Source organism: Ursus americanus, chromosome 12, assembly GCF_024610735.1.
Source record: "Ursus americanus isolate L20-20 chromosome 12, mUrsAme1.1.p, whole genome shotgun sequence".
Taxonomy (NCBI): Eukaryota; Metazoa; Chordata; class Mammalia; order Carnivora; family Ursidae; genus Ursus; species Ursus americanus.
Window position 1 is genome coordinate 61,040,278 of NC_142138.1, and position 25,639 is coordinate 61,065,916.

A 25,639-nucleotide genomic window follows, 5' to 3' on the forward strand; every position below is an offset into this window, starting at 1 on the left:
TGGACCACATCTTCTTTTTTTTTTTTTTTTTAAGATTTTATTTATTTATTTGACAGAGATAGAGACAGCCAGCGAGAGGGGGAACACAAGCAGGGGGAGTGGGAGAGGAAGAAGCAGGCTCATAGCAGAGGAGCCTCATGTGGGGCTCGATCCCATAACGCTGGGATCACGCCCTGAGCCGAAGGCAGACGCCTAACCGCTGTGCCACCCAGGCGCCCCTGGACCACATCTTCTTAATCCAGTCATCTGTTGGAGGGCATCTCGTTGATCTTTGTCTTTATGCAAGCTTCAGGCTGTCTTGATTACTGTAGCTTTGTAGTAAGTTTTAAAGTTGGGACGTGTATGGGGTGCTGAATGGCTCATTCCATTAGGTGGTGGACTCTTGGTTTAGGCTCAGATTGTGATCTTGTAGGATTGAGTCCCATGTGGGGCTCCATACTCAGCGAGGAGTCTGCTTGAGGTTCTCTCTCCCCCTCCTTTCACTGCCCCTCCCCGCTCACATGCTCTCTCTTTGTCTCTCTAAATAAATAAAGTTGGGATGTTTAAATTCTCTAACTTAGTTCTTTTTGTGAAGATTATCTTGGCTATTCTGGTTTTTTGCATTTCCATATAAATTTGGGGGTCAGTTTGTCAATTTCTACAAAAAAAAAACCAGGGGTTTTTTAATCTAAATATATTTTTAACATTATTTAGGCACGTCTTTGTGTATTATAAAATTCACCCTTTTCAAATATTCCAAATCGAAGCTACAATGAGATACAACCTCACACTCATTAGGATGGCTTCTATCAAAACAAGAAAACAAATGTTGGTGAGGATGTGGAGAAATTGGAACTCATATGCCCTGTTGGTGGGACTATAAAATGGCACCGACATTGTGGAAAATAGTCCTCAAAAAATTATAAACACAACTACCATATGATCCAGCAATTCTACTTCTAGGCATACATCCAGAAAAATTGAAAACCAACTCTCAAAGGGAGACTTGTACACCTATGTTCATTGTAGCATTATTCACAACAGCCAAGAGGCGGAAGCAGCCCAAGCGTCTATCGATGTATGAATAAGTAAACAAATAGTAGTATATAAATACAAAGGAATAGTATTTAGCCTTGTAAAGGAAGGAAATTATGCAATATGCTACAACATGAATGAATCCTGACATTTTATATATACAATATAGAATATATATTATATATTATAAAATTATATGTTGTATAATATATATTATATGTTGTATAATATATAATAATAATCTCATATATATGAATAGATATATGATATCTATTCAGATCCTCTGCCCATATTTTAATTGTATTGTTTGGTTTTTTGGAGATGAGTTCTATGAGTTCTTTATATATTTTGGGTATTAACCCTTTATCCAGAATTACATCTGCAAGTATCTTCTCCCATCCAGTAGGTTGCCTTTTTTGTTTTGTCAATGGTTTCCTTCACCGTCCATTTTGATGTAGCCCTGATAGCTTAGTTTTGCTTTTGTTTCCTTTGCCTGAGGAGACCTATCCATAAATACGTTGCTAAGGCCAATGCCCAAGAGATTACTTGCTATGTTTTCTTTTAGGAGTTTTATGGTTTCAGGTCTCACATTTATTTTTATTATTATTCCATTTTGAGTTTATTTTTGTGTGTGGTGCAAGAATGTGATCCAGTTTCATTCTTTTGCACGTAGCTGTTGAGGACATTAAGTGAAGTAAGCCGGTCACAAAAAGACAAATACTGTATGACTCCACTTATATGATGTACTCACAGAGTCAAAATCATAGACACAGAAAGTAGAATGATGGTTGCTACGGGCTGAGGGGAGGGGAGAATGGGGAGTTATTGTTCAATAGGTAGAGTTTCAGTTTTCCAAGATGGAAAGTGTATTGGAGATGGATGGTGGTGTTGGCCTCACAGCCTTCTGAATGCATTTAATACCACTGAACCGCACATTTACAAATGGTTAAGATGGTAAATGTTTTCTTATGTGTATTTTACTGCAATTTTTTAAAATTGGGGAAAACCCCAGAAAGTAGAATGGTGGTTGCCAGGACTAGGGGAAGGAAGGGTGGAAGTGGGGAGCTGTTGTTCCCTGGGTACAGAGTTTCAGTTTGGCGAGAAGAAAAAGTTCTGGAGATCTGTCACACAATAATACGAATGTGGTTCATGTGATTGAACAGGACACTTAGAGATGGTTAAGATGGAACGAATTAATTTTAGGCAATTCGATTTTCCAAGAAGCAAATGTCTTCAAATGTTATTATCAAAGAAACCAATGCATCATTTTAGATTGCTCCCTTGGCCTTGTCTCCAGGTGAAAAGAGGAACAGAAATAAAAGTCATGCGATATGTGCAACTTACAGCTTTGGGGAGACTCATGGACTCAGTCTTAAGTGACCTAATCAGGGGTAGCTCTTACGCATAGTCAGTGCCATGCTAATGAAGAGAATGAACAGCTTCAAAATGGTCAGATATCATGATGTTATCTAAATATATCTAAATACACGCTAGCAATTTGCTTTCCTTCTGAGGTACAGGTATAATAAAACTGTCGAATACTCAGTCCCTTTGGCCTCAACTAAGAATCCACAGATTTGTTTTTTTCCATAAGAATAGCTTTTTGGGTAGTAGGTTTGTTTTTTTTTTTAAGATTTATTTATTTTTTAAATTTATTTGAGAGAGAGAGAGAGCGTGAGCCTGAGCAAGCATGAGGTAGCTGGGGGAGGACAGAGAGCAGAGGGAAAGAAGCTCAAGCAGACTCCCCGCTGAGCAGGGAGCTGGAGGTGGGGCTCCATCTCAAGACCCTGAGATCATGACCTGAGCCTAAATCAAGAGTCCAGCACTTCACCGACTGAGCCATCCAGGCGCCCCAGTTTTTTTTTTTTTTAAAGAAGTTTAAAACTTCCCATAACTTTGAAAAAGAAACTCCTTCAATATTTGGTGACTAATTTCAGCATCGGAATCATTTGCAGCTTTCTTTACCTCCTCAATTTAATTGCAAACACCTTCAACAGAGTGCTAGCAAACTAATTAGCAATTCCTTTTCCTTAAAAAATACTCCTAATCAAGGAAGATAATCATTTTTGATTAAACAACAACCAGAGTTATAAAATGTAAATTTGCAATTGATTACAGAAAAAAATATAGTGTGTGCTTTCCCTCTTAATAACAGTAAGCATTATTTCTTTCCACCCAGTTATATTTAGTTTCTCAGATTAATTTAGGCTGATCCATCTCTTTTGATGGTTTATTCACTGGGAATGCCTATATTATTTCCCAGAAGAATAATCCTTATGCAAATAAAATATCCAGATGCAAAGTAGGCATATGATAAACATAAGTCTTGCAGTTTCCAAATATTTTAATAATTTGGATGCTCCTAAACCATTATAATTGAGTCATTCAAATCCTTCAGGGAATATAAGGTCATGGGGAATAATATCTAGACTTAAAAGATTCAGAGCAGACTGTCTTATCTTAGAAAGGAGTTCATTCTTTCATCTACTTATTCATCCATCCGGTAAAAATGTAACAAGCACCCTCTATGTTCCATACATCATCCAGGGTCCCGGGACTACAACCGTGAACAAGACACGGTCATGGCCTCAGGGAGGTTTACAGGCTGACTGGGGGACAGGCGAGCTAAAAGGCCATTGCAAATCAGTGGGACATGTACTACCAGTGGGGAAAAGCGGAGTTAGCGTCCTCGTGATGGCATTGCTTGGGGGAGTTAGGGAGTCCGGAAGGAAGTGCAGCCTGAGTTCAGTCCTGGAGGATCAACAAGGGGTAGGTAGGGGAGGGGAAGGAAGCAAATTTCAGCATGAGCAGACTTCCAGAGGTAAGGAAAAGCCTGTGTTTTGAGAAGACCTGTAAGAAGTTCAACAGGTTTGGATGAAACGGTGAGAAAAGAGTCTAGAATAGTAAAGAAGGACCATTTTATGAAGAACGGTATGCACCTTTGGAAGAAACTTGCGTGCTATTTTGAAAGCAATGAGGACCTACTGCAAGGTCCATTTTAATAGATTTCTTACCATATGTGCAGGTTAAATTTGACTTTTCCCTCCCATATGCCCTATACTGGATTGCAAATTGGGTCCATCCCTGTTTGGGAAAATGCTGGGCAGTTAAGTATTATTCTTTGTTCTCTAAGTTACGCTTAATCTCAGTTTATATGGCTAGAAGATACAGGAGTGTTACCCCCAAACTTGAAGTTGCCTTCTCAAATGTCATACGACAAAATGACAAATAATAAGATCGACCCTTGGGGTAGAATCTAAGGCATGGTTAAAGGACATTCCCCTTGGACAAGTAATAGGACATTTCCTCTACATCCAAAGCAAAACAAGAACAAAGAGCCCTCACCCTAAATTACCCATGGGCAGCTTAATTGTTTTGGGAAAATACAATCTAATCCCAGTGGCCAGAATGTATTGTCAAAAACACATGACTGTACTGTAGGCAACGTGATGGCCACGCAATTGCTTTGTGAGAGTATAGCATATTGATTAAGAAGTATGGCATTTGCATCAAATGCATCTAGATTTAAATCCTGATTCTGCTACTTACTGTCCCTTTTGCCTCTCATCCCTCACTGCTGGCTTGTCCCCAGTGCTGTTGAGTGAAAAACAAGCTGTCTTCACATTGGATTCCAGAAGGAGTAGGACTTTAAAAAAAAAAAAAAAAAGCTGATGACATGTATTCTTTCATTATACTTACAGAGATAAACAGTTTATTATTTTACTTGAATAAAAAATTTCTTGAGCATAGAGCATGCTCTTTTTTACACAAATGACAACTGTAAAAATGAGGCCCCAGAATGCCACTGTGGCAACAGTGTTCGAGAAAAATGGTCTAGGAAAGCATTCTGTCATATTCCGCCACAAAAATAGCCTGGTGTAGAGACAGATATATACACACATAGAAACATACCTACTGACTCCGTGCAGAGGCCCTGTCATAAACGCCTACTATGTTCACAAGGAACACAATAGGCTATATGAGGTCCAGGAGGGCAGCAGCCATATCTAATCGTCAATTTGGCTTTTGAAAAAGCTAAGCCAAGTATCTATACAACTTTATGATAAGGCAAAATATTTTGTGGCACAAGAGAGTTTCAGTGCAAGAACGGTGACAGTGCAGAGGAAGGGTGGGCCCACTTGGTAGAGGGATAAAAATGGGCTCGTGAGGGACGATGCATTTGAGATGGTTTTTGGAGAATGAGAGAATTGTCATAAGTCAAGAGTAGTACATTTCAAACAAAGGAAAGAGCATGGGTTGTGGAGACAGATAGACAGGGTTCAAATCTGTATCTGCCACTTCTAGCTGTGTGATTTAGGAAATTTCTGTAACTCCCTTTAACAATGTTTTCATCTGTTAAAATGGGTTAGCAGTTCCTACCCTTACACTGTTGTTGAGCTGATGAAGTGGAAAGTGCTTAATGTGATACCTACAATAGCACTCTGGATGCTATGACTCCTGTTATTAAAACCAGAAAATCCCACAACATGGGAAAAGTAGATAGCTATATTGGTTAAAGGGGAGAACACTGAAAGGTAAGACTGCAGTCAAATGTTGAGATCGTATTATCAGGAGTCATGGACGCCAGACTGAGGAGTTGGAGCTCATTCCAATAAGCAAAGAAATCCTCGATTGTTTCTCCTCCTCCTCCTCTTACTCCTCCTCTTGCCCCTCTTCTTCCTCCTCTTCCTTCTCCTCATCCTCATTCCCCTCCTTTGACTACATCAGAATTAACTTGTTATTTTTATTGATTTATTTTTAACATATTTTATTCATTTATTTGAGAGAGTGAGAGAGAGAGAGCATGAGTGGGCGGGGGGAGCAGCAGAGGCAGAGGGAGAAGCAGACTCCCCACTGAGCAGAGAGCCTGACATGGGGCTCGATCCCAGGACCGTGAGATCATGACTGAGCTGAAGGAAGACACCCAACCAACTGAGCCACCAAGTGTCCCCAGAATTGACTTTTTAGATTAAGTAAGCAGTAATTGGAGTGGACAATGGTTAAAGTGGGAGAAGTAGTGGCAACAAGGTGACTCGTTGGAATGTCATAAAAAGAGTTGGGGCACAGAAAAGAGTTTCTGAGTGTTTGCGGTGGCAGTGGCAAACACTATGACATATAGAAGCATAATCCATAGACTAATATAGAAAAGAGTCTTTGAGTCTTTGAAATACTGAACACAGTGGGGTCATTAATGGAAATTAGGAGGCACACTTTGAAGGAACAATAGGAAAGGAAATGGGGAGCAGAGCGTCCTGACTCCCTTCTCCCAGCCCAGTGAGTCAATAGGATTTAGAAAAAGGAGCAGTGATCATATAAGACCAAGTAGATTTTTCTGCAAGATAATGTCAGTTGCAAACACAGGCAAAACAAAAAACAGTAAAAGGTGTTGGGGGTGAAGGAAAGAGGGCAAATGAAGGGAACTTGGGTGGAGACAGTGCTGAATGGGAAATGAGGATTTAGGAGGAGCGGGCAGAAATGAGGAGGGGTGTGCCCCACACTAAGGAGGCATAAACCTCAAAGCTGAGATTATTAAAAGGATATGTTGGAACTGGGGAAGGGGCACGATTAATGTACTGGAATTGAGTTAACAGAGAAGTTTGCAACTAAGCTCACGTTAAGGTTCCAAATGGCTTCTTTGTGTCTACAAAATGTCTTCCTCTAGTGGTAGGTGGGAGACATGAGCCCATGGCTGACTCACAGTGTTGGCTGCCTTGGGTCCTACCCTTTGTTGAATCCTTTCATCAGAGTTATTATTTTTTATCTGCCCGTCTACTCCTTTCAACTAAAAGCCGCTATAGGTGTTCTAACTTGTTCTACTTCTCCACAAATGAGGTCAGAAATAGAGGCAACTAAACACTTCGACAACTTGAGAAGTTAGAAAAGAAGTGGCCCCCAGAAAAATAGGTCGGTGGATAACAGACACCAAAAGGTAATAGATATTTGCTGTAGAATCAGGTCATTTGTGAGAACCCATGTCAGGTGAACAGGAAAGAAATTTGGTAAGTTTGCTCACAGCTGCCCAGAACCTATTAATGATGCAGCACCCCTGACATCACAGAATCGTCCCAAGATCGCAAACCCTGAATTCTGGTGCATACTGTAGTGACACACACCATTACAAAGAAAGGGATAAGAAAATGATTTTCTGTGTATTTTGATTAACAGGAATGAAGCATATTTTATGTGCCAAGCACTTAGACTCTGGAGATACAAATATCTGTAAATAAGAAGTTGTCCCCATTCTTAGTAGCTTCCTTAGCGAATGCATAGCCAAGGCAGAAAAAAAAAAAACAAAAAACAAAAACAAAACCAGCACAAATATATGCAAAGTTACCTATAAAATCATCATAAAGACTAGTCTCTGGAAAAACATGGAACCCATGAAGATCAAGGCATACTAGCTTCAGAGTGAAGTAAAACTGCTCTCTTAGAAGCAGAAATGTTCTAAATGTAAGGAAAATTATCTACACAGGAAGCTGTTTTTTAAGTGCCACAAATGTCTTTTAATGTAAGAAAAATCATGCCTGTCTTGTCGGAGACAGCAGCTATTTGGCATCTCGGGAGCTGGACCGTAAAATACATGGAGTTCTTTCTTCATATGCCGCAACAATGTAAATATTGCCATTTCCGGTACTACGCACAGCAGGTGCGCGAGAGCCCATCCCAAAGAGCAGAGCCAGCTCTGCTAAGGAGTTCAAGTCTCCTAGGTCAGCCTTCCAATGCAGCCTAGCTCTGACATCCGGGGACAGACGAGGGAGGGATGAAAATGAAGGAAGGGGGACAAGCCATTTTCCCCACGATCCTGTCTTTCAGAAGTGGTCTCTCCCTCCCACCAAGGCCCCATTATGCTTGAGGACTCGGGAAGCATCAGACTGGAAGAAAGCCTTGGGAAAACAAGCAGCCAGTTGTTCTGCACCATCTCCCTTCAGGGGTAGCGGTGGGGGTCAGGCTCCATGGAATCCTGACCATCTGATGCTCTGTACTTATTTCTCATTGTCACCGCTCTTCCTATTCCAAAGACACTTTGTTCCTTCATTCTACCTCTACACTGAAAACCATGTAATGTTTGTTACTGGAATCCACAGGAAAATAAGGCTGGAAATGCAACATTCTAGCTAATGGCAAACTCTATGAGAACAAATTTCAGGAGATAACTGTAATCATCCCAGCCCAGTGATGAATGATTTCAATAATGGATCTGATACAAAGGCATTCGTCTAGATACAAATGCAGAAAATGCAGTAATTCTTAAAATTTTTCCCATGGAAGGAAAACATTGGTTAACAATTGATATATTAGTGTTTGCAAATGTACGATATGACAAGGATTAAAATATATTAAGAGTAGTGGTCAAAGGTAATCATGAGTAAAACTTGCTTTTGGATTATTAACATTTATTGAGAAGGAATTTTACAGTGAGAGCATGAACTAGCCTCCCCAAGGCACTAATACAATTATATTCTTGTAAATATTTAAGAACAGCTCGTCATGGTCATCATGAATATTCAGCAAGAACAATCTGCCACCAAAGAAACCAAGATGGAGTGGAAAACGCTATGACCTGGTTTGCTGGTCTTCAGTTTTAGGATTATATGAATTTTTAAAATGGCATCTCCCTTTGTTCACATTTAAAAGAAGTCAGCAGCCAAATTCTACTTAAAAAAAAAAAAAGAAAAAGAAAGAAAGAAAGAAGAACTTGGAAGGCTCAGATGTTCTCCCAGAGGGCGCATATGGGCTGCAACCTTGTTACACAAAATCCAACAAAACATAGCTCTCCCCAGAGGGTAATGGTAGCTTGGAACTCTGCTGAGATAACAGGACAGAAGCTTTCCTGAGAAAAGCATAAACATAGAGATTACTTGTAGTTGAATGGAATCATAATACAATGGAAGTGAATTTCTATTACCTTGGCTGTCTGTAAACAGTACAATACATTCTTTAAAAAATTTTTAAATTATATATTGTTTCCAAAGCTTTTGATTTTCTTCAAGCTTTCCTATGCCCTATCTTTAAATTGCTTTCTTCCATACATTTTCTTGTCCATTTCACGGAACAACATTGTTAACCAAGCGCTCCCGAAGCGGTATCACGGGTGACCCTGGACGGCAATTGCATATAGTGGCTATATGTCTGCTGCGTGTCAGAGGCGGAAAAACTAAGAGTTTTTGAAATGAAGATTTCATTCTGCAAACATTGTAAATTTACAGAATATTCACAGAGATACTACACAGAGTCCCACCTCTTCACCCAGTTTCCACTATGGCTAACATTTTCCACGACCATGGTACGGTCGTTGAATCTAAGAAACCAGCGTGGGCACTTGACACTGAACTGAACTCCAGACTTTATCTGGCTTTCCCCAGGTTTTCCATTAGCGTCCTCTTTCAGATTCAGGGTCCAATCCAGTTGACCACATTGCACTTAGTTGTTAGGTGTCCTTAGCCTCCCCTGGTTGTCACAATTTCTCAGTCTTTCCTTGGTTTTCATGACCTGGACAGTTCGGAGGAGTATTGGCCAGGTAGTTTAGGTTTGAGTTTGTCTGGTGTTTTTCTTATGTAAACTAGGTTATGGGTTTTTGGAAAAAATCCAACAGAAGTGAAGTGTCCTCCAGGATATCAAGGTGAACCTAACACCCACACATCATTGGAGGTGTTATTAACCTTCATCACTTGGTTAAGGTGGCATTTGCTGAGTTTATCCACCATCAAGTTCTATTTTTCCCTCTTTGTACTCTTAGTTTTTGTAAGCAAACCATTGAAATTTAGCCCACACTCAAGGGTGGTGGTGGTGGTGGTGGTTTGCTTTTAAAATACCTTATATGCAAAAACCTAAATGTATAACGAAGATCCTGCTTTCATTCAAATTCAATTCAATCAACTTTTGGGATGCCATGAAGAGAAATATTTTGGAGATTCATACAGCAACAGTTGTAATCCCTAGAAGTAGCTATGGATATTACCATTATATGGAAAGACACAAACCTTAATCCTTGTAATGATTCCGGATACTGAGAATGGTTATCTTTACCTTACCTGAGTTGCTGTTAAAATGCCTGCTTATTTTTCTAAGCTCTTTTTTAACGTCTGCTGAAATCCCTGGGTGAATTTTCTTCTGAGACTGAACATGGTACAATGCAAATTGTACAGAAGCTAAAAATTCATCTTCATATAATTGTACTCCGGGGTCACACAACATTTAAATGCACATTGCCAAGAATGCTGTTTGTCTGTAGAATCATAAATGCACAAATGAATTACTCTCTTTCAATGGTCATGTATTTCTAAATCTTCTCAGAAGCACCCAACTTACAAATAGCTTGCTTCTTTACATGTGATAAGCATTCCGGCTTATCATTTTCATTAGAATCTCTGCTGTCACGCTACCTTTTAAATGTTTTTATTTACAATTACTTTATTTTTTAAAAATTCTACTGACTTTCCTTAACATTTGAGTAATATTTTAGTTGGCATAATTTACATAGCAGGCAACAAGATGAAAATGTGTGCTTCTCAATTTAGAGAAATTATGTGACCATCTTGCAAATCTATAATTAAGGTCTTGAATTAGTTACATTTCCATAATTTGATGATTTATATCTATCTTGTCCTGATTAAACTATGTCATCATAAACATAGAGTTGCTGTAGTTAGAAATGCATATCCCATCATATCATATCATTTTCTTCTAGGGCTTTATTTATTTATTTTTTCAATATTGATACCTTAAGATAATATGCTAGATGCAGGGGGGAATAATGAAAGGAGCTTGCTTTCTAGTAGAGAAGCTCAAATGCCTATGAAATTTATTAAAAGGTAGAAATGATTAATTGACATAGGAGAGGTACAAATAAAACGTATCAAAAATAAAAAGTGATGAGGAGCCACAGAAGGTTTTTTCGCAGGTAAGTGACAGAGATGTCCTTTAAAAAATTAATTCACTAGCATTGTATTGGATGAATTATAGTGGTAGAAGAGAAGGGAAGGAGGATAGAGAGGGGAGGGACTGGGGCAAAGAGATGAATAGGAAACTACTCATTTTAAAGAGGTAATGTGAACTAAGCGATTGGCTGTAGAAATAAAGAAAAGACGGGAATCCAAAAAATACTGCAAAAGGTGAAACGGATAGGTCACGGCTACGGATTGAATTTGGAGAACAAGAGACGGGAGAGATTCAAATAAAATGTTGATCCTTCAAGGAAGGAAATGTGGTTCCAGGAGTAGAAATGTAGAAGGAGCATATTCTGTCTGTATTTGTTTATATTTCTTTGCAACATTTTTTCCACGATGTATTCGGCATGCAGGGAGAGCTAACCTTCTACATTAGAAGATTTCCTTATCGTTATGTTTCTCTTATGACTCACTCATTATAGCAACCTCTATTCCTTTCTGGAATAAGCTGCAATGTAAATAAATGAATATGCATTCATTATGCTTGATTATATAATCGTGCTTCCCTCTCAGCAGACGTCTCAAGGTAGTAATATGATGGCTTCTGTTCATCACTAAAATCTAGGGCTTTTTTAAAGGGATGTTTTTGAGCTATATTGTGTTTGTTTTCTATTTTATGACATCTAACTTTCTTAGCAAGAAGTAGTAGCCTTCTACAGAAAGGAGCTGTCTCCTTTTAATTTGGAATCAAGTGAACTAATAGCTATCCTATTTTTCCTTAAAATGTATTCCTTTAGAATCAAATGCTTCTCATTTTTGTGCTAACACCGTATGAACTTTCCAGTAACGTTCACAACTGCACAAGCACCGCTAATACTCAGCATTTATTATGTTCAAGGCATTGCTCCCAGTGTCTTTTACATACAATCCTCACAATAACCTTTTGGAGTGGGGACTATTTGAATCCCATTTTCCAGAGGAGATGCAGAGAAATGAAATAGCTTGTACCAGTTTATACGATGAGTAAGTGTGGGAACCAGAATATGAACTCACAAATGCGATCGGCAGCTCCGCCCTCAACCACTTCCTCTGCATGTTAAGAGTCAAATTAGCTCAGCCTTACACTTCGTGGGGTATATCTCTCTGCCACAGATCTCAGATTTTTCTGCAATTGGGTCTATTTTAATAGAGAAAAGAAAAAATCTGCAACACCCATTGGCATTCTCAGAAGGCTTAATCGTCAAGAGTCTACAAAGCGTAATTCCCTACACACCAAGACATTTGATTTGGTAATTTTAAAATATTCACTTCCTGTGGATAGCTGCAGGAAAGACGAGCTCTCTATTTGGATTTAAGCTGAAAGTAGTAAAAAGAGAAAGGGGAAATAAATGAAGTTGAGTTGATTTTCAGTCAATGAAGCACACAAGGACTTAGAAAAGGTAAGTCAGCTGTGTGAGTGTCCTGACCGCAGGGAAGCAGGCTTCCTGGGGATGGGAGCTCCTGGTGTTGGAGTGAGGAACTGGAGGCCAGGAGAGGAGGCACTGTGGACACATCAATCTAAGTAAAGAGTTTTCAAGATGAAATGTTGACGGCTCTCCTCATGGATGCCTAGAAGATAACTCTTTTTTTAAATTCAAAAATATGAAAGGACTGAATTACTTCTGAAGATACTAGAGTCTAGAAGTACGTTTCATTAGGAACTCATTCACCAAATGCCTTTATGGAAAATATCTTCATAGATCACATATGCTGAAGAGATTACTTCACGTATCTCAAAAATTCATCAAGTGAATGGGCCCCGAACCACAAGATCTTCACCCTTAATGCCTTTTGCTTCCTTTGTGCACTTTGCTAAGTTTGGACCATGAAATCACACACACACACACACACACACACACACACACACACACACACTATCTTCTTCATCTTGGGCACTATTATGTAACCTAAGACAAGATGATTTTCCCAGAGGAATGGTATGAAATTAAAATTTTTAATCCTGTTTTTAATTTTGATTTAAAATATCCATCCTTATTTTTAAAAAGATTTTATTTATTTATTTATTTGAGAGAGAGAGAGAGAGGCAGAGGGAGAAGCAGATTCCCTGCTGAGCAGGGAGCCTGATGTGGGACTTGATCCCAGCACCCTGGGATCATGACCCGAGCCAAAGCCAGACACTTAACCGACTGAGCCACCCAGGTGCCCCAAATATCCTTCCCTATTAAGTGACGTATGTCTGATACTTTATCCTCCTAGGTTCCTAAAAGCTAAAAGCTAAACAACTTTAAATGCAAATTATATTTTATTGAAAACAATCACCCACCACATAGTTGAACAGAAATGAATCTCCCTGCCTTTTAAATCTTAAACAGGATAGATTAAAAAAAATTCAAAGTACTGCTTTTACTATTTATTACTTATCTAGGATCAGTCCTACCTAGAAACATCTAATATTTTGGAGTTTTGTGCAAAGGTCACACTATTTTGAAAGGGAGGAGATTCTCCATCTAAAGCTGCTAAAGGATTTTACCCCAAGATAAATTTTCTCCAGGTCTTCAAACCTGCTAGTTTCTGCAATTCTCAAGGGTGGGGGTGTATGGAGGACTGGCAGGGTGGAGGCACATAGATTTTGAAATTTCTTCAAAAGTGGTGGAATCCAGGAGAACTGAATTAAATAACCAATGAATCCGTCTCAGAATCTTATCTTAGGACATTGAGTGGATCTCAAAAACTGGTCCCTACATCACTAGGAACTTTTTAAAAATTAAGATTCTCAGCCTGCCCCAGATCCTCTGAATCAGTAAATCTAGGAGTGGAGTCAACAATTTTCGTCTTGATCAGCCCGTTCAGGTGACTCTAATTAGTGCTAAAGTTCTGGAACCACCAGACCAGAATCACCTAGACCAGACGTACCTGGGATGCTTGTTTAAAACTTTAGACTAAAGGGTCCTACCCACACCCAAACCGCTAATGGTAAAACCCAGGAACGCAGGAGTTTAATACATTTTCCAGGTGATTCTTATGCACACTAACATCTGTGGATCATTGAACCAGTAGCTAAGTCAATTGGCCAGCTTGTGATGGAAAGGAAGCAGTCTCAGCTTTCTCTGGTGAGAAGAGCGTCGGTGTTCGAGTCGTACTGACTTGGGCTTGAGTTCCAGGTATGTCATATTGCTTATGTGATATTCAAGCAGTTACGCAGACTTTCTCGGCCTTAGTTTCCTTATCTATGAAATGGGCAGAAAACTATCTAGCTTACTCCACTTTGAGAGGATCAAACAGGATGGGGTATATATTCTGCATAGTATCTCTTACATTTTAATAGACATTAATCTCTATACCTTTATCTTTTAAAGATGTTCTAGCCCATTCCCGTCATGGGGCCCAGCACTTTGCTCAGTAATATTTGCTAAATACAGAGAGGTCCAATGCAAAAAGTTTGGATTTGAGTCCTAGTTCCCCTGCTTATTAGCTATGAGACCATGAGTGAGTTATTTGACCCCTCTGTGCTTCAATTTCAGTATCTTTAAAATGGAATAAAAATAACACTCCTAGGCTTATAATGAGGATTAGCTGAGATTAGTTAATGCTTCATACATATAAAGCATTTATAGTTGTTTTTTTTTAAGATATTTTACTTATTTATTTGAGAGAGACAGAGGGAGAGGATGAGCGGGGAGGCAGGTCAGAGGGAGAGGGAGAAGCAGACTCCCCACTGAGCAGGGAGCCCGCTGCTGCGGGGTTGGAATCATGACCTGAGCCGAAGGCAGATGCTTAACCAGCTGAGCCACCTAGGTGTCCCCATGTAAAGCATTTAAAAACAGTGTCTGGAACACACTGCAATTCTCAAATGTTATTGAAAGAAAAATTCCTCAGACATACAGTTCCAGACTTCAGAAGAATTTGACTCTCAAAGAAATAATGTACTATATTTATGAATGTTTCCACAAACATTTGGATATGTTTCAGGCTCTGTGCGAAGTCTTGGGGACATACGGTTCCTGTTCTCATGGAGCATATAGTCTAGAGGGAGAGGAGACAGTAATCACATGATCCGGCAAATGAGTATGTAATGGGCAGAATGAGAAACAGGTGTGCAGGGAAGCACAGCTTGAGGGGCTGGAGCTCAGAGAGCCGGGGGAGGGAGATGGAGCAGGTGGGAGAGAGGAGGAGGCCGGACCAAGCAGGGCCATCACACGTGTGAGTGTATTTCCAGGAGCAGGGAAAGCCTTTGAAGAGTTTAAACCAGAGGGTGACATGTTCAGATTTGTAGTTCAAAAAAGGTGTCTCTGGTGGCATCATGGTGACAAGATTGGAAGAGGCCGGTGTGGGGGTGCAGGGAAGACCAAGGAGGAGGTTTTCACAATAGTCAAGAGACAGAGGTAGCTGATAGAGGGCAGGTGGTGGAAATGGAGCTACTTGGAATTCAACAGGTGTGTTGGAGAGAAAGTGGCTGGGATTCAGGGATGAACTGGAAAGGACTGGTTTGGAGGGAGAAAGCAGAGTGTGGCACTGGGCATGTTTAGTTTGTTGCTAAGAGGTGTCCAGATAAAGATACCAGGCAGTTCAACACACTGTTCTGGGGCTCGGTGTAGAGCTCTGGGCCAGAGAAACCAATCAGGGAGCCCTAGGCTCATGGATAGAAGCTATGGCGTGGGGCAGTAAATGAGATCGCCTGGGAGAGAGTGTGGAGCCCAGCTTCCCAACGACCAGGGGGAGAAAGCTAAGCCTGCAAAAGAGGCTCACGTGGCAGGATAGTCTATAGAAATATTAATGTGTGTGTTCTCTCTTGTCTTCCCCTTTCAAGCGGATAGCCTGGTTTTATGATTTCTGGCTTCAGGGATCTTGGCAGGTCCTAAAGTAAAAGGGTCTAATTTAAAAAAAATTTTTTTTATTATATTATGTTAGTCACTGTACAGTACATCCCTGGTTTCTGATGTAAAGTTCCATGATTCATTAGTTGCGTATAACACCCAGTGCACCATGCAATACGTGCCCTCCTTACTACCCATCACCAGTCTATCCCATTCTCCCACCCCCTCCCCTCTGAGGCTCTCAGTTTGTTTCCCAGAGTCCGTAGTCTCTCATGCTTCCTTCCCCCTTCAGATTACCCCCCTTTCTTTATCCCTTTCTTCCCCTACCAATCATCCTATTTCTTATGTTCCATAGATGAGAGAAATCATATGATAATTGTCTTTCTCTGCTTGACTTAGTTCACTTAGCATTATCTCCTCCAGTGCCGTCCATGTTGCAGCAAATGTTGAGAACTCGTTCTTTCCGATAGCTGAGTAATATTCCATTGTATATATGGACCACAACTTCTTAATCCAGTCACCTGCTGAAGGGCATCTCGGCTCCTTCCACGATTTAGCTATTGTGGGCAATGCTGCTATGAACATTGGGGTGCATATGGCCCTTCTCTTCACTACGTCTGTATCTTTGGGGTAAATACCCAGTAGTGCAATGGCTGGGTCATAGGGAAGCTCCATTTTTAACTTTTTAAGGGACCTCCACACTGTTTTCCAGAGTGGCTGTACCAACTTGCATTCCCACCAACAATGTAGGAGGGATCCCCTTTCTCCACATCCTCTCCAACAATTGTTGTTTCTTGCCTTGTCAATTTTTGCCATTCTAACTGGCGTAAGGTGGTATCTTAGTGTGGTTTTTATTTGAATTTCCCTGATGGCTAATGATTTTGAACATTTTTTCATGTGTCTGTTAGCCATTTGTATGTCCTCATTGGAAAAGTGTCTGTTCATATCTTCTGCCCATTTTATGATTTGTTTATTTGTTTCTTGCATATTGAGTTTGAGAAGTTCTTTGTAGATCTTGGATATCAGTCTTTTACCTGTAGTGTTATTTGCAAATATATTCTCCCATTCCGTGGGCTGCCTCTTAGTTTTTTTGACTGTTTCCTTGGCTGTGCAGAAGCTTGTTATCTTGATGAAGTCCCACAAAAGGGTCTTGAAGTTAAAGACTTGCAGGTTTTGGTAAATATCCAGCAGGCAAAGAGACGGAGGCCTGAAGGGTCTTGAATTTTAAAGGCCCCCACACACAGCTCAAGCTCTCAACCTTAGCAAAGATCCCAGGGCCTTTCAGAGACCTCAGACATCATGGAAACACTGAGTCTGAAGGCCCCCAGGGGATGTAGGGTGCCCCTCAGTGCCTGGAGGAGGGGGAGGGGGAATGGTGGCTTGCAGACCTTTCTCCCAGTTCTAGGATGGGAAGCTTCCAAAATGACTGAGGTTAAAGTTCTCACCAGGCTGGCGGGACAGTAGGAAAAAATCTGAACTTTGGTTTAATAAATAGAGTACAATGTGATGTTTCTGGATAGTTCCATAATACACTATACTGAATTTTGAGACAGAAGAAAAAAATGGGACTTCAGCTTTAATGGAAGCGAATTCAACAATATTTTCAAAAGTTACTTCTTTGATTTCCTCATTTTCAATTAAGATAACAGAATTGTCATGTTTTAAAATTTCTCTTGACAAGTGATCATCTTTAACAATTTTTAAATTGAAGTAAAACCATCACTCCTTTTTGGTATAAATATATTTAAACTTAACATATTGATACATCTACTTTTCAATTTTTCAATATTTTTCCAACTAATCCAATGTTCAGGGAACAAATTAGCTATTATAAAACACATCAAAACAGGGGCACCTGGGTGGCTCAGTGGGTTAAGCGTCTGCCTTCAGCTGAGGTCATGATCTCCAGGTCCTGAGATTGAGCCCCATGTCCGGCTCCTTGCTCTGTGCGGATTCTGCCTCTCCTTCTCCCCCTGCCCCTCCCCCTGCTTGTGCTCTCTCTCTCTCTCTCTCAAATGAATAAATAAAATCTTTTAAAAAAAAGCGATACATCAGAACATGTTATAGAGACATACATTTTTTTCTTACCTTGGGCTCCAATCTGAATCAGCACAGCACTGGTCTTCACTTAAAATTTTGATATTTTATTCATTGTGGATTTTTTGCATTGATTGAATTTTTAGATCTATCCATTAAAATATTATCCTGTTTACTGATAAACACTCCCCCCCCCGTTTAATTTTGTGCCTCAGTGAATGAGTCCAAATGTCTCATTCACACCTCCCCCTACTTCAGGGGCTATTCCTTGAACACCTAACTATGGGTTAAAAACCATTCCCGGTTTATGGAGAAGAAGCCAGCCATGTAAGAGGCAATCCACGAGCAGATAGTGTCCTCAAGGGAAGAATTCCCAAAGGGGAGAGAATCACAAAGAGGGTCAAGTGTTGCTAAGTCAAAGAGGCTAGGGCCGAGATGTACATTTGTTGAATGACCTTGGGATCACAGGTCACTTCGTATGAAAAGCCTTGGTGGGTTGATGGAGGTAGAATGGGCTGAAATGGATGGAAGAGTGAGTAGCAAGAAGGGAGATTAAAACTTTGACTACGGGCAACTCTCCCAAGAAGTGTGACTCTGACGGAGGAGAGCTCAGTAACTAGAGGCTAAAGTCAAGGGGCGGGGCGGTGGTTGTATTTTTATGATCCAGTTTCGAGAGAGAAGTTTAATGTACAAGAGGGAACCTGGGGTCATCACTAATGTAAGGTCCCTAGAAGGTGGAACAGAGATGGGATTCTAATCCGAGATGAACGGGTTGGCATTAAACAGGAGGTGAAGTGTGCCCCGAGTTGCAGCCTGAGGGAAGAGGAGAGTGAGTGCAGATGGAGGTGGGGGTTTATATTTGGTAGCAGGGGATCGAGGGAGAGCCTTCTGAAGCCTTCGATTTGTCTCTACTGAGTGGGAAACAAAGCATGAAGAGAAGCAGGCAGCAGTGGGACGCTGGATGCTCGTGGGGAGGGGAAAGTGCTTGAGAGATGCAGTTAGGGACCTGTGGCTGGACGGCAGCACTCATCAGAGCTCCTCTATAGCTGGGTAAATAATCAGTGGCACCTCCATTCTATGGGATTCTATGCCCTTCTCAGGGAAAAACTGGGGAGGAAGATGGAATCATCTTCCATTAAGTGGGGGGGGGGAATCAAGATAGAGTACGTCTAGCATAATACCTTTTGTGTGAGAAAGGGAAGTAAGAATATATAGTTATAGTAGCTTGTATTTACAAAAAGAAACTTGGGAAGAATGTATAAGCAACCAATAAAAAGTACTGGAGAAAGCAGGACACAAACAAGTTGAATGGGGACAGAGATGGGAGAGGGACTATCAATGTATTCCTTTTATTTTTATTTTTACTTTTTGATTTTGAGTCATGCAAATGTATTGCCTATTAAAAATAAAAATCTGAAATTTGAAAGGTGAGGTTCCTATGCAAATAAGTATGCACAAAGAGCTCAATCTTGCTTCTAAGCCACATCCAAGCTGTCAGGCACCCTGATGATATTTTAAAATGGCTGCCCCATCAATAAGATGATTGCATTTCTACATCTTTCTGGAAGGATGTTATTAGGAATATCAGGGTCCTGAGAATGGAGCATTGTTATTACTCTCAGTCTCAAAGCTGGTGTGTACTTTCTCTTCCTGCCGGAATAGAAGATCCCCCAACAGTCTGCCTCTGTTCTTTTCCTCCTCTCCCTCTCAGTCAGCAATGTCCTTCACCCCCCAGCTTAGACTGGTCTCTAATTTATATCTCCCTCCCAGATTCTAGACCTGAAATCCCAATGGCCAAATCAACACGGTGTATCACTCAGGATTTCGACAGGAAACAGATGGCCAAACAGATGGCACACAGATGTCCCAAAACTGGGACAATTCCAAAAGGGTTTATTTACAAAGAGACTGTTTACATAGGTTTGGGGGTAGGGGAATTACAAGGGGCTAATGGTAGCCCAGCTTTCACCAGCCCTAAATCCAAAGGCATAAGGACAGGGAGAGGTTACCAGAACCTAGAAGGAGAGAGCATTGTGGAGAGCAGGCTGCCTGGAGAGAACAGTGCCCTTCTGCTAAGGGACTCTACCAGCCCGAGGGGGCCTCCTTGGAAAGAAACCAAAGAAGTAAATACCTAGACTTCACCCTTTTCCCTCCTTCTGCTTGGCTGCCCATTGACCAAACTCAGACAGAAGCCAGAGGGCATAGGAGGCTATCGATGTCGTCTCTCAGGAGCCTAGAGCCTAGGGCAGAGTGAAGGAGGATGAACAGATCTGAAGGGGCAAACCAAGTATATGTGGCAATCATGGCTCTGTGAATGGCTGTCCTGTTGGTGCTTCAGTCTCCGCGTTTCCAAACCAACCACATCATCTTTCCTTCGTGAACCTGACCTTTCTCCTGGATTCCTAAGTTACTCTGGTCTGTTTTCTTCTCTTCCCCTGGGTAGCGAACTTCTAGATGAAGCATCCTTGAGCTTGGACTCAGCGAATGTCTCATGAGTAATAACCGCTAACCTTTCATATCAGGCACATCACTGACCACTTTGTTTGGATTGTCCCTTTTAATCTCTCCACACTTCCGTGAAGTAGGTCCTAATCGTATCCCCATTTTACAGATTAATAAACCAAGGCTGAGAGAAGTAACCCAAGATCATATTCTTTTTTTTTTTTAAAGATTTTATTTATTTATTTGACAGAGATAGAGACAGCCAGCGAGAGAGGGAACACAAGCAGGGGGAGTGGGAGAGGAAGAAGCAGGCTCATAGCGGAGGAGCCTGATATGGGGCTCGATCCCAGAACGCCAGGATCACGCCCTGAGCAGAAGGCAGACGCCTAACTGCTGTGCCACCCAGGTGCCCCTCTTTTTTTTTAATTGTAGTATAATTAATGTATAATGTGATATTAATTTCACATGTACAACATCGATTTGACAATTCTATACGTGACTCCATACTTACCACAGTAATCATAGTCCCCATCTGTCCCTATACAATGTTATTACAATATTAGCGACTATATTCTCTGCTCTTTTCATCCCTGTGACTTATCTATTTTATGACTGAATGTTTGTACTTCGTAATCCCCTATTTCACCCATTGCCCCACCCACCTCCTTTCTGGCAACCACCAGTTCTCTGTATATAAGAGTCTGTTTTGGTTTTTTGGATTCCACATATAAGGGAGATTATCTGGCATTTGCTTTTCTCTGTCTGACTTATTTCATGTAGCACGGTACCCTCTAGGTACGTCCGTGTTGTTGCAAATGGTAAAGCTCTCGTTCTTTTTCATGGCTGAGTAATATTCCAGTGTATATATACCACCTCTTTACCCATGCATCTATTAGACACAGGTTCCATACCAAGATCACATTTTTTAAAAAAAATTCTATTTATTTATTTGACAGAGAGATAGCCAGCGAGAGAGGGAACACAGGGGAAATGGGAGAGGAAGAAGCAGGCTCCCAGCGGAGGAGCCTGATGTGGGGCTCGATCCCAGAACGCTGGGATCACGCCCTGAGCCAAAGGCAGACGCTTAACAACTGAGCCACCCAGGCGCCCCGAAGATCACATTCTTAAGAGAACATCTGACATGGAAGCCTGCCCATAGGCACTATGACCCTCCGTCTGCCTCCCCTGTTCAAGGTTGAATGGACCACTCACAAGGACAGCCCAGTGCTCTGTTGATTTACAAAAAAAAAAAAAAACAAAAACAAAAAAACAACCAAAAAAACAAAAAAAACCCCAAAAAAGTCAAATGTTGATCAAACAATATAATTCGGAGAAAGCAGGGTTGATGCTAAGGCTTGAACTTGCTGCTGAATTGTAAAGGACAGAGGGGAAATGGAGGGTATGCCAGGCGAGGGGGCCAAGGACAGGTGGGAGGGCTTGTGTAGAGAAGACATTGACCAGATCAGAGAATAAATATTCGGAACCTGTAGGATAAGGTTGAGGAGGATGGAGGAAACCTAGATTATGGAGGGCTTTGGAGTAACCGAAACTCCCTGTAGAAGAAAGTGAAAGTGGAGTTTCAGGAAGATGAGCCTGTCACTCAGAGTATGTAGAACAGGCTAGAAGGGGAGGATGATGTGCTGCTGGAGGAACCAACCGGAGAGCTGTTCTAATGGTCCGCCAACAAATCCGTGGACCAGAGCGAGGCAATGGAAACGAGGAATGAGCAAAGGATACAAGAAATATGTCAAAACAGAAATGGTCCACAGCACTTGCCCACTGATCGCCGTGCAGATGGAAGGGGCTTGGCCTTCAGTTAAAATGACTTCAGTTTCAGGCCTTTGCCAGTGGTCTCGCCATTGACCGACCAGCTGGAGTAGGATGGCAGAGAACGGAGAAAATAAGCTCAATTTTAGACCTCTTGAATCTGATGTGAGGGACTAAATGACCTGTCAGTCCCGCCCGATTTTGCCAATCTGGATATCTAGCCTTAGTGAACTTAAAGGGGCCGGAGCTGTAGGGCAGATAGCATTTTTCATTTTTATTGTTACGCCTTTCCAGATCTCAATCTTCTAAAATTTTGTGCCGTTTTGGTTTTGCTCTCTATTAATTTTCCGTACCCATCTACCCCCTGAACACCTTTATCCCTGCTGCGATGTGTGTGCTGGGGCGGGAAGCAGGGTATAGCTTCGGGTATCATAACGCACCAGGGTACTGAAGCCCTGTGATTCAGGACCAGCCGACTGCGGCTCTAATTGATAATTTTTTCTACTTCACAGTAGCTGAGCTGAATTGCACAGACTTAGAGGAGTAAATGAAACAAGTGTTTTATGGAACAACAGGCAAACCATTTAAATCTATAACTACTATGCTTATGTTTCCTGCTTCCTCGTCTACAATGGAACGTAAGTGGTGTCTATGAGCCACACAGTCATTTCCTTTTATGTTTGCTAATAACACCACAGATGATATTATATCCTTGCTCTAGCTCCTAGGAGACTTAAAAGGCTGAGTTGGCAAAACAGGAAAGCTTAATCATTTATAAGGATGTAAACAACCAGATTTCCCCCACTACCACTGGTCCCAAAATGCTAGAATATGGAAGGAATTCATAGAAACCAGAATTTTTTTTTTTTCCTGGCCGCAGAGACAAAGATTGAAAAATTACACGGTTGGGTTTTTTTTTTTCTTTTACTAGAAAGAAGAGCCTTCTCTGAATTGCCTATAAAGTTTTGCTCCCCCTAACATTATGTAAATGATCGCAAAGTTTAATCTTTAAAATTAGAATTATGGATAAAAGTGCTCCAAGAGTTTGACCTTGAAAACTTTGCAAAGTATTTATCGTTTATTTTAAAATTTAAACTAAGAACGGGGGCGCCTGGGTGGCGCAGTCCTTAAGTGTCTGCCTTCGGCTCAGGGCGTGATTCCAGCGTTATGGGATCGAGCCCCACATCAGGCTCCTCCGCTAGGAGCCTGCTTCTTCCTCTCCCACTCCCCCTGCTTGTGTTCCCTTTCTCGCTGGCTGTCTCTGTCAAATAAATAAATAAAATCTTTAAAAAAATTTTTTTAAACTAAGAACGAAGAGTAAAGGGGCAGGCAGACATCGTGCAGGCACTCAGGTAGGAGCTGCAGGTTTGTCTGACACATCAGCCTTTCTTCTAAAATATGGTATCCTTTTTTTTTTTTCTTAAGATTTTATTTATTTATTTGACAGAGACAGCTAGAGAAGGAACACAAGCAGGGGGGAGTGGGAGAGGGAGAAGCAGGCTTCCTGCCGTGCAGGGAGCCTGATGTGGGGCTTGATCCCAGGACCCTGGGATCATGACCTGAGCTGAAGGCAGACACTTAACGACTGAGCCACCCAGGCGCCCCTAAAATATGGTACTCTAACACGTTCATAAATCACTTTGCCTTGCGACTCTGCAGACTTGTTTGGTCGTGCTTTAATGCAGCAACACGGCTCCGACAGGAAGGGCTCCTTGTCCTGGAGTGATAGCACCAGCCCCCTCCTCCACTCTCAAAAGCATGTGGATCTGGGCAAGACACGATCACCTGGACATAAGCGTCATGGCGCCATGTGCGAGATCCAGAGCTCTTTGTCCAATTTCATTTGTTCAAAAATTATTTGCTTTATATACGGTTTACCTCCTCTGTGCCAGGTGATTGGCTGAGAGAGAGAAATGAAGATATGTCCTTAGGTACAGGTGGCTGCAAGGAGCTTGCACAACACAATGTGAAAAGTGCCCCGTAACGATAGTGAACATCTAATAAACACATTTTTTCATTCTTTCCTGAGTAAGAATGATCTATTTGTCAACCAAACATTGTTGTTGGGTCAGGCAGAATATTATAATGGTGACCGAGGGCACTTTGTTCTCTTGCTTTTTTTTTTTTTTTAACCTTATTTTTATTTTTTAAAGATTTTTTTGGGGGTGGGGAGGGGCAGAGGGAGAAAATCTCAAGTAGACTCCCCGTCAAGCGTGAGGCCCATTGTCTCAGCATCCCTGTTTTCTTGCTTTCACAGTGAACGGTTCTGGTATTTCCCTCTTCTATAGAGTAAGTTCTCTCCAGCAGGGATTTTGAGATTTGGGATTTTTCCATTTGCTCAGGGAGGGGAAAGCCCCTGGGTGAGTTTGTTGTCAGAGTGCCTGGATTCAAATTCTGGCTTCATAAAAGTCATGGCTGAGTGAGCTTGGGCTCCTTCTTGCCCTTCGTTCCTCAGTGTCTGTCTATCAAAATGAGGGTAATTAGTGCTTACTTCATAGCGTTGTCAAGATTAAAAGAGCTATGCATGTAAGGACTGAGAATAGTGTTGATATATGTCATGAACACTCCTTATGCTTTAGCTGTTATATTATTTTTTTAAGTTCTTAGTTTATTAATCCTTTCATGAAAAATCTGCACAATCGCCACAGATAAAGTCACTGCAGAATCTTTACTCCTTCTTTGGTCCAATCTCCAGCTCACTTTTTTTTTTTTTTTTTTTGCCAGCACCAACATTAGCTTTTGCAATGCCCCTGACTTTCTTCATTCCGTTCTTACGCTCCTTTTGCTATTTTCTTGACTTCCTTTTCTTCTCATGTAGGCCATGTCTTGCAAGTCTGTGTTTGGGTTCATTTTTCTTTGCATAATCCGAGGAATCCTAAATCATGCCAAAGCCAGTTGCCTTGCCACCGCCAAAATGGGTTCTGAATCCAAGTACAAAGATGACATCTGGTGCAGTCTTGTCCATTTTTGGCTACTTTTTCCCGAAGTTCTGTCTTAGGTACCCTTGCCTTTCCGGGGTGAAGAACACCAGTGACCATCTGTTTCTGAAGTAGTTGGTTGGTCATGAACTTCCTGGTCCAGATAGTCACTGTGTGGTTCATGATGGCGGCTGAGTTTCAAGCAGCCAGGGAGGAAGAGAGCTTAGCTGTTATTCAAACACACCCTCCCACCCCACACAGAGGGTCAGCTCCGTATCCTTCACTTGCAGTAAGGAGGAGAAAGTTAAGAATCACTACTTGAAAGGTTAAAGCTTTCCTCCCATGGTGTGAACAGAGCAATGGTACTTCCTCTGTTGAGGCTGGACCAGGGAATAAAGATTCCTCTGACACAGAAAGGGGAAGGTGTTAGATATTACGTAGCATTTTGCTCTGATTTATGAAGACAAGGGACCTAGGGTCACAGATGCTAAATTCTATCCAGTGAGAGCTGGCTTGAAATCTTTACTGCAAAGATCACAAAGAAGCAGAATATTTCCTAAACTGAAAAAGGGTTACCTCCTGGGGCAAGTTTTTAATGCTGAGAAGCCTGCTTTGTTTTAAAAGCAGATTCATTTTAGAGTGTTCACATATTTTCACTTATTTTATGCTACTTCTAATATTTTCTCCACGAGTCCCAGGATGGTAGCACTCACAATTATCCAGAAATCGCTTCTGTATAAAATTGGCTTTTCACTTATAC

General features: G+C 41.3%; 1 pseudogene; it reads right to left on the reverse strand.

Annotated features, from left to right (window-relative positions):
* Positions 1-24,612: 24,612 nt before the first annotated feature.
* Positions 24,613-25,062, reverse strand: LOC123795416 (small ribosomal subunit protein eS24 pseudogene; annotated as a pseudogene).
* Between the last annotated feature and the right edge of the window lie 577 nt (positions 25,063-25,639).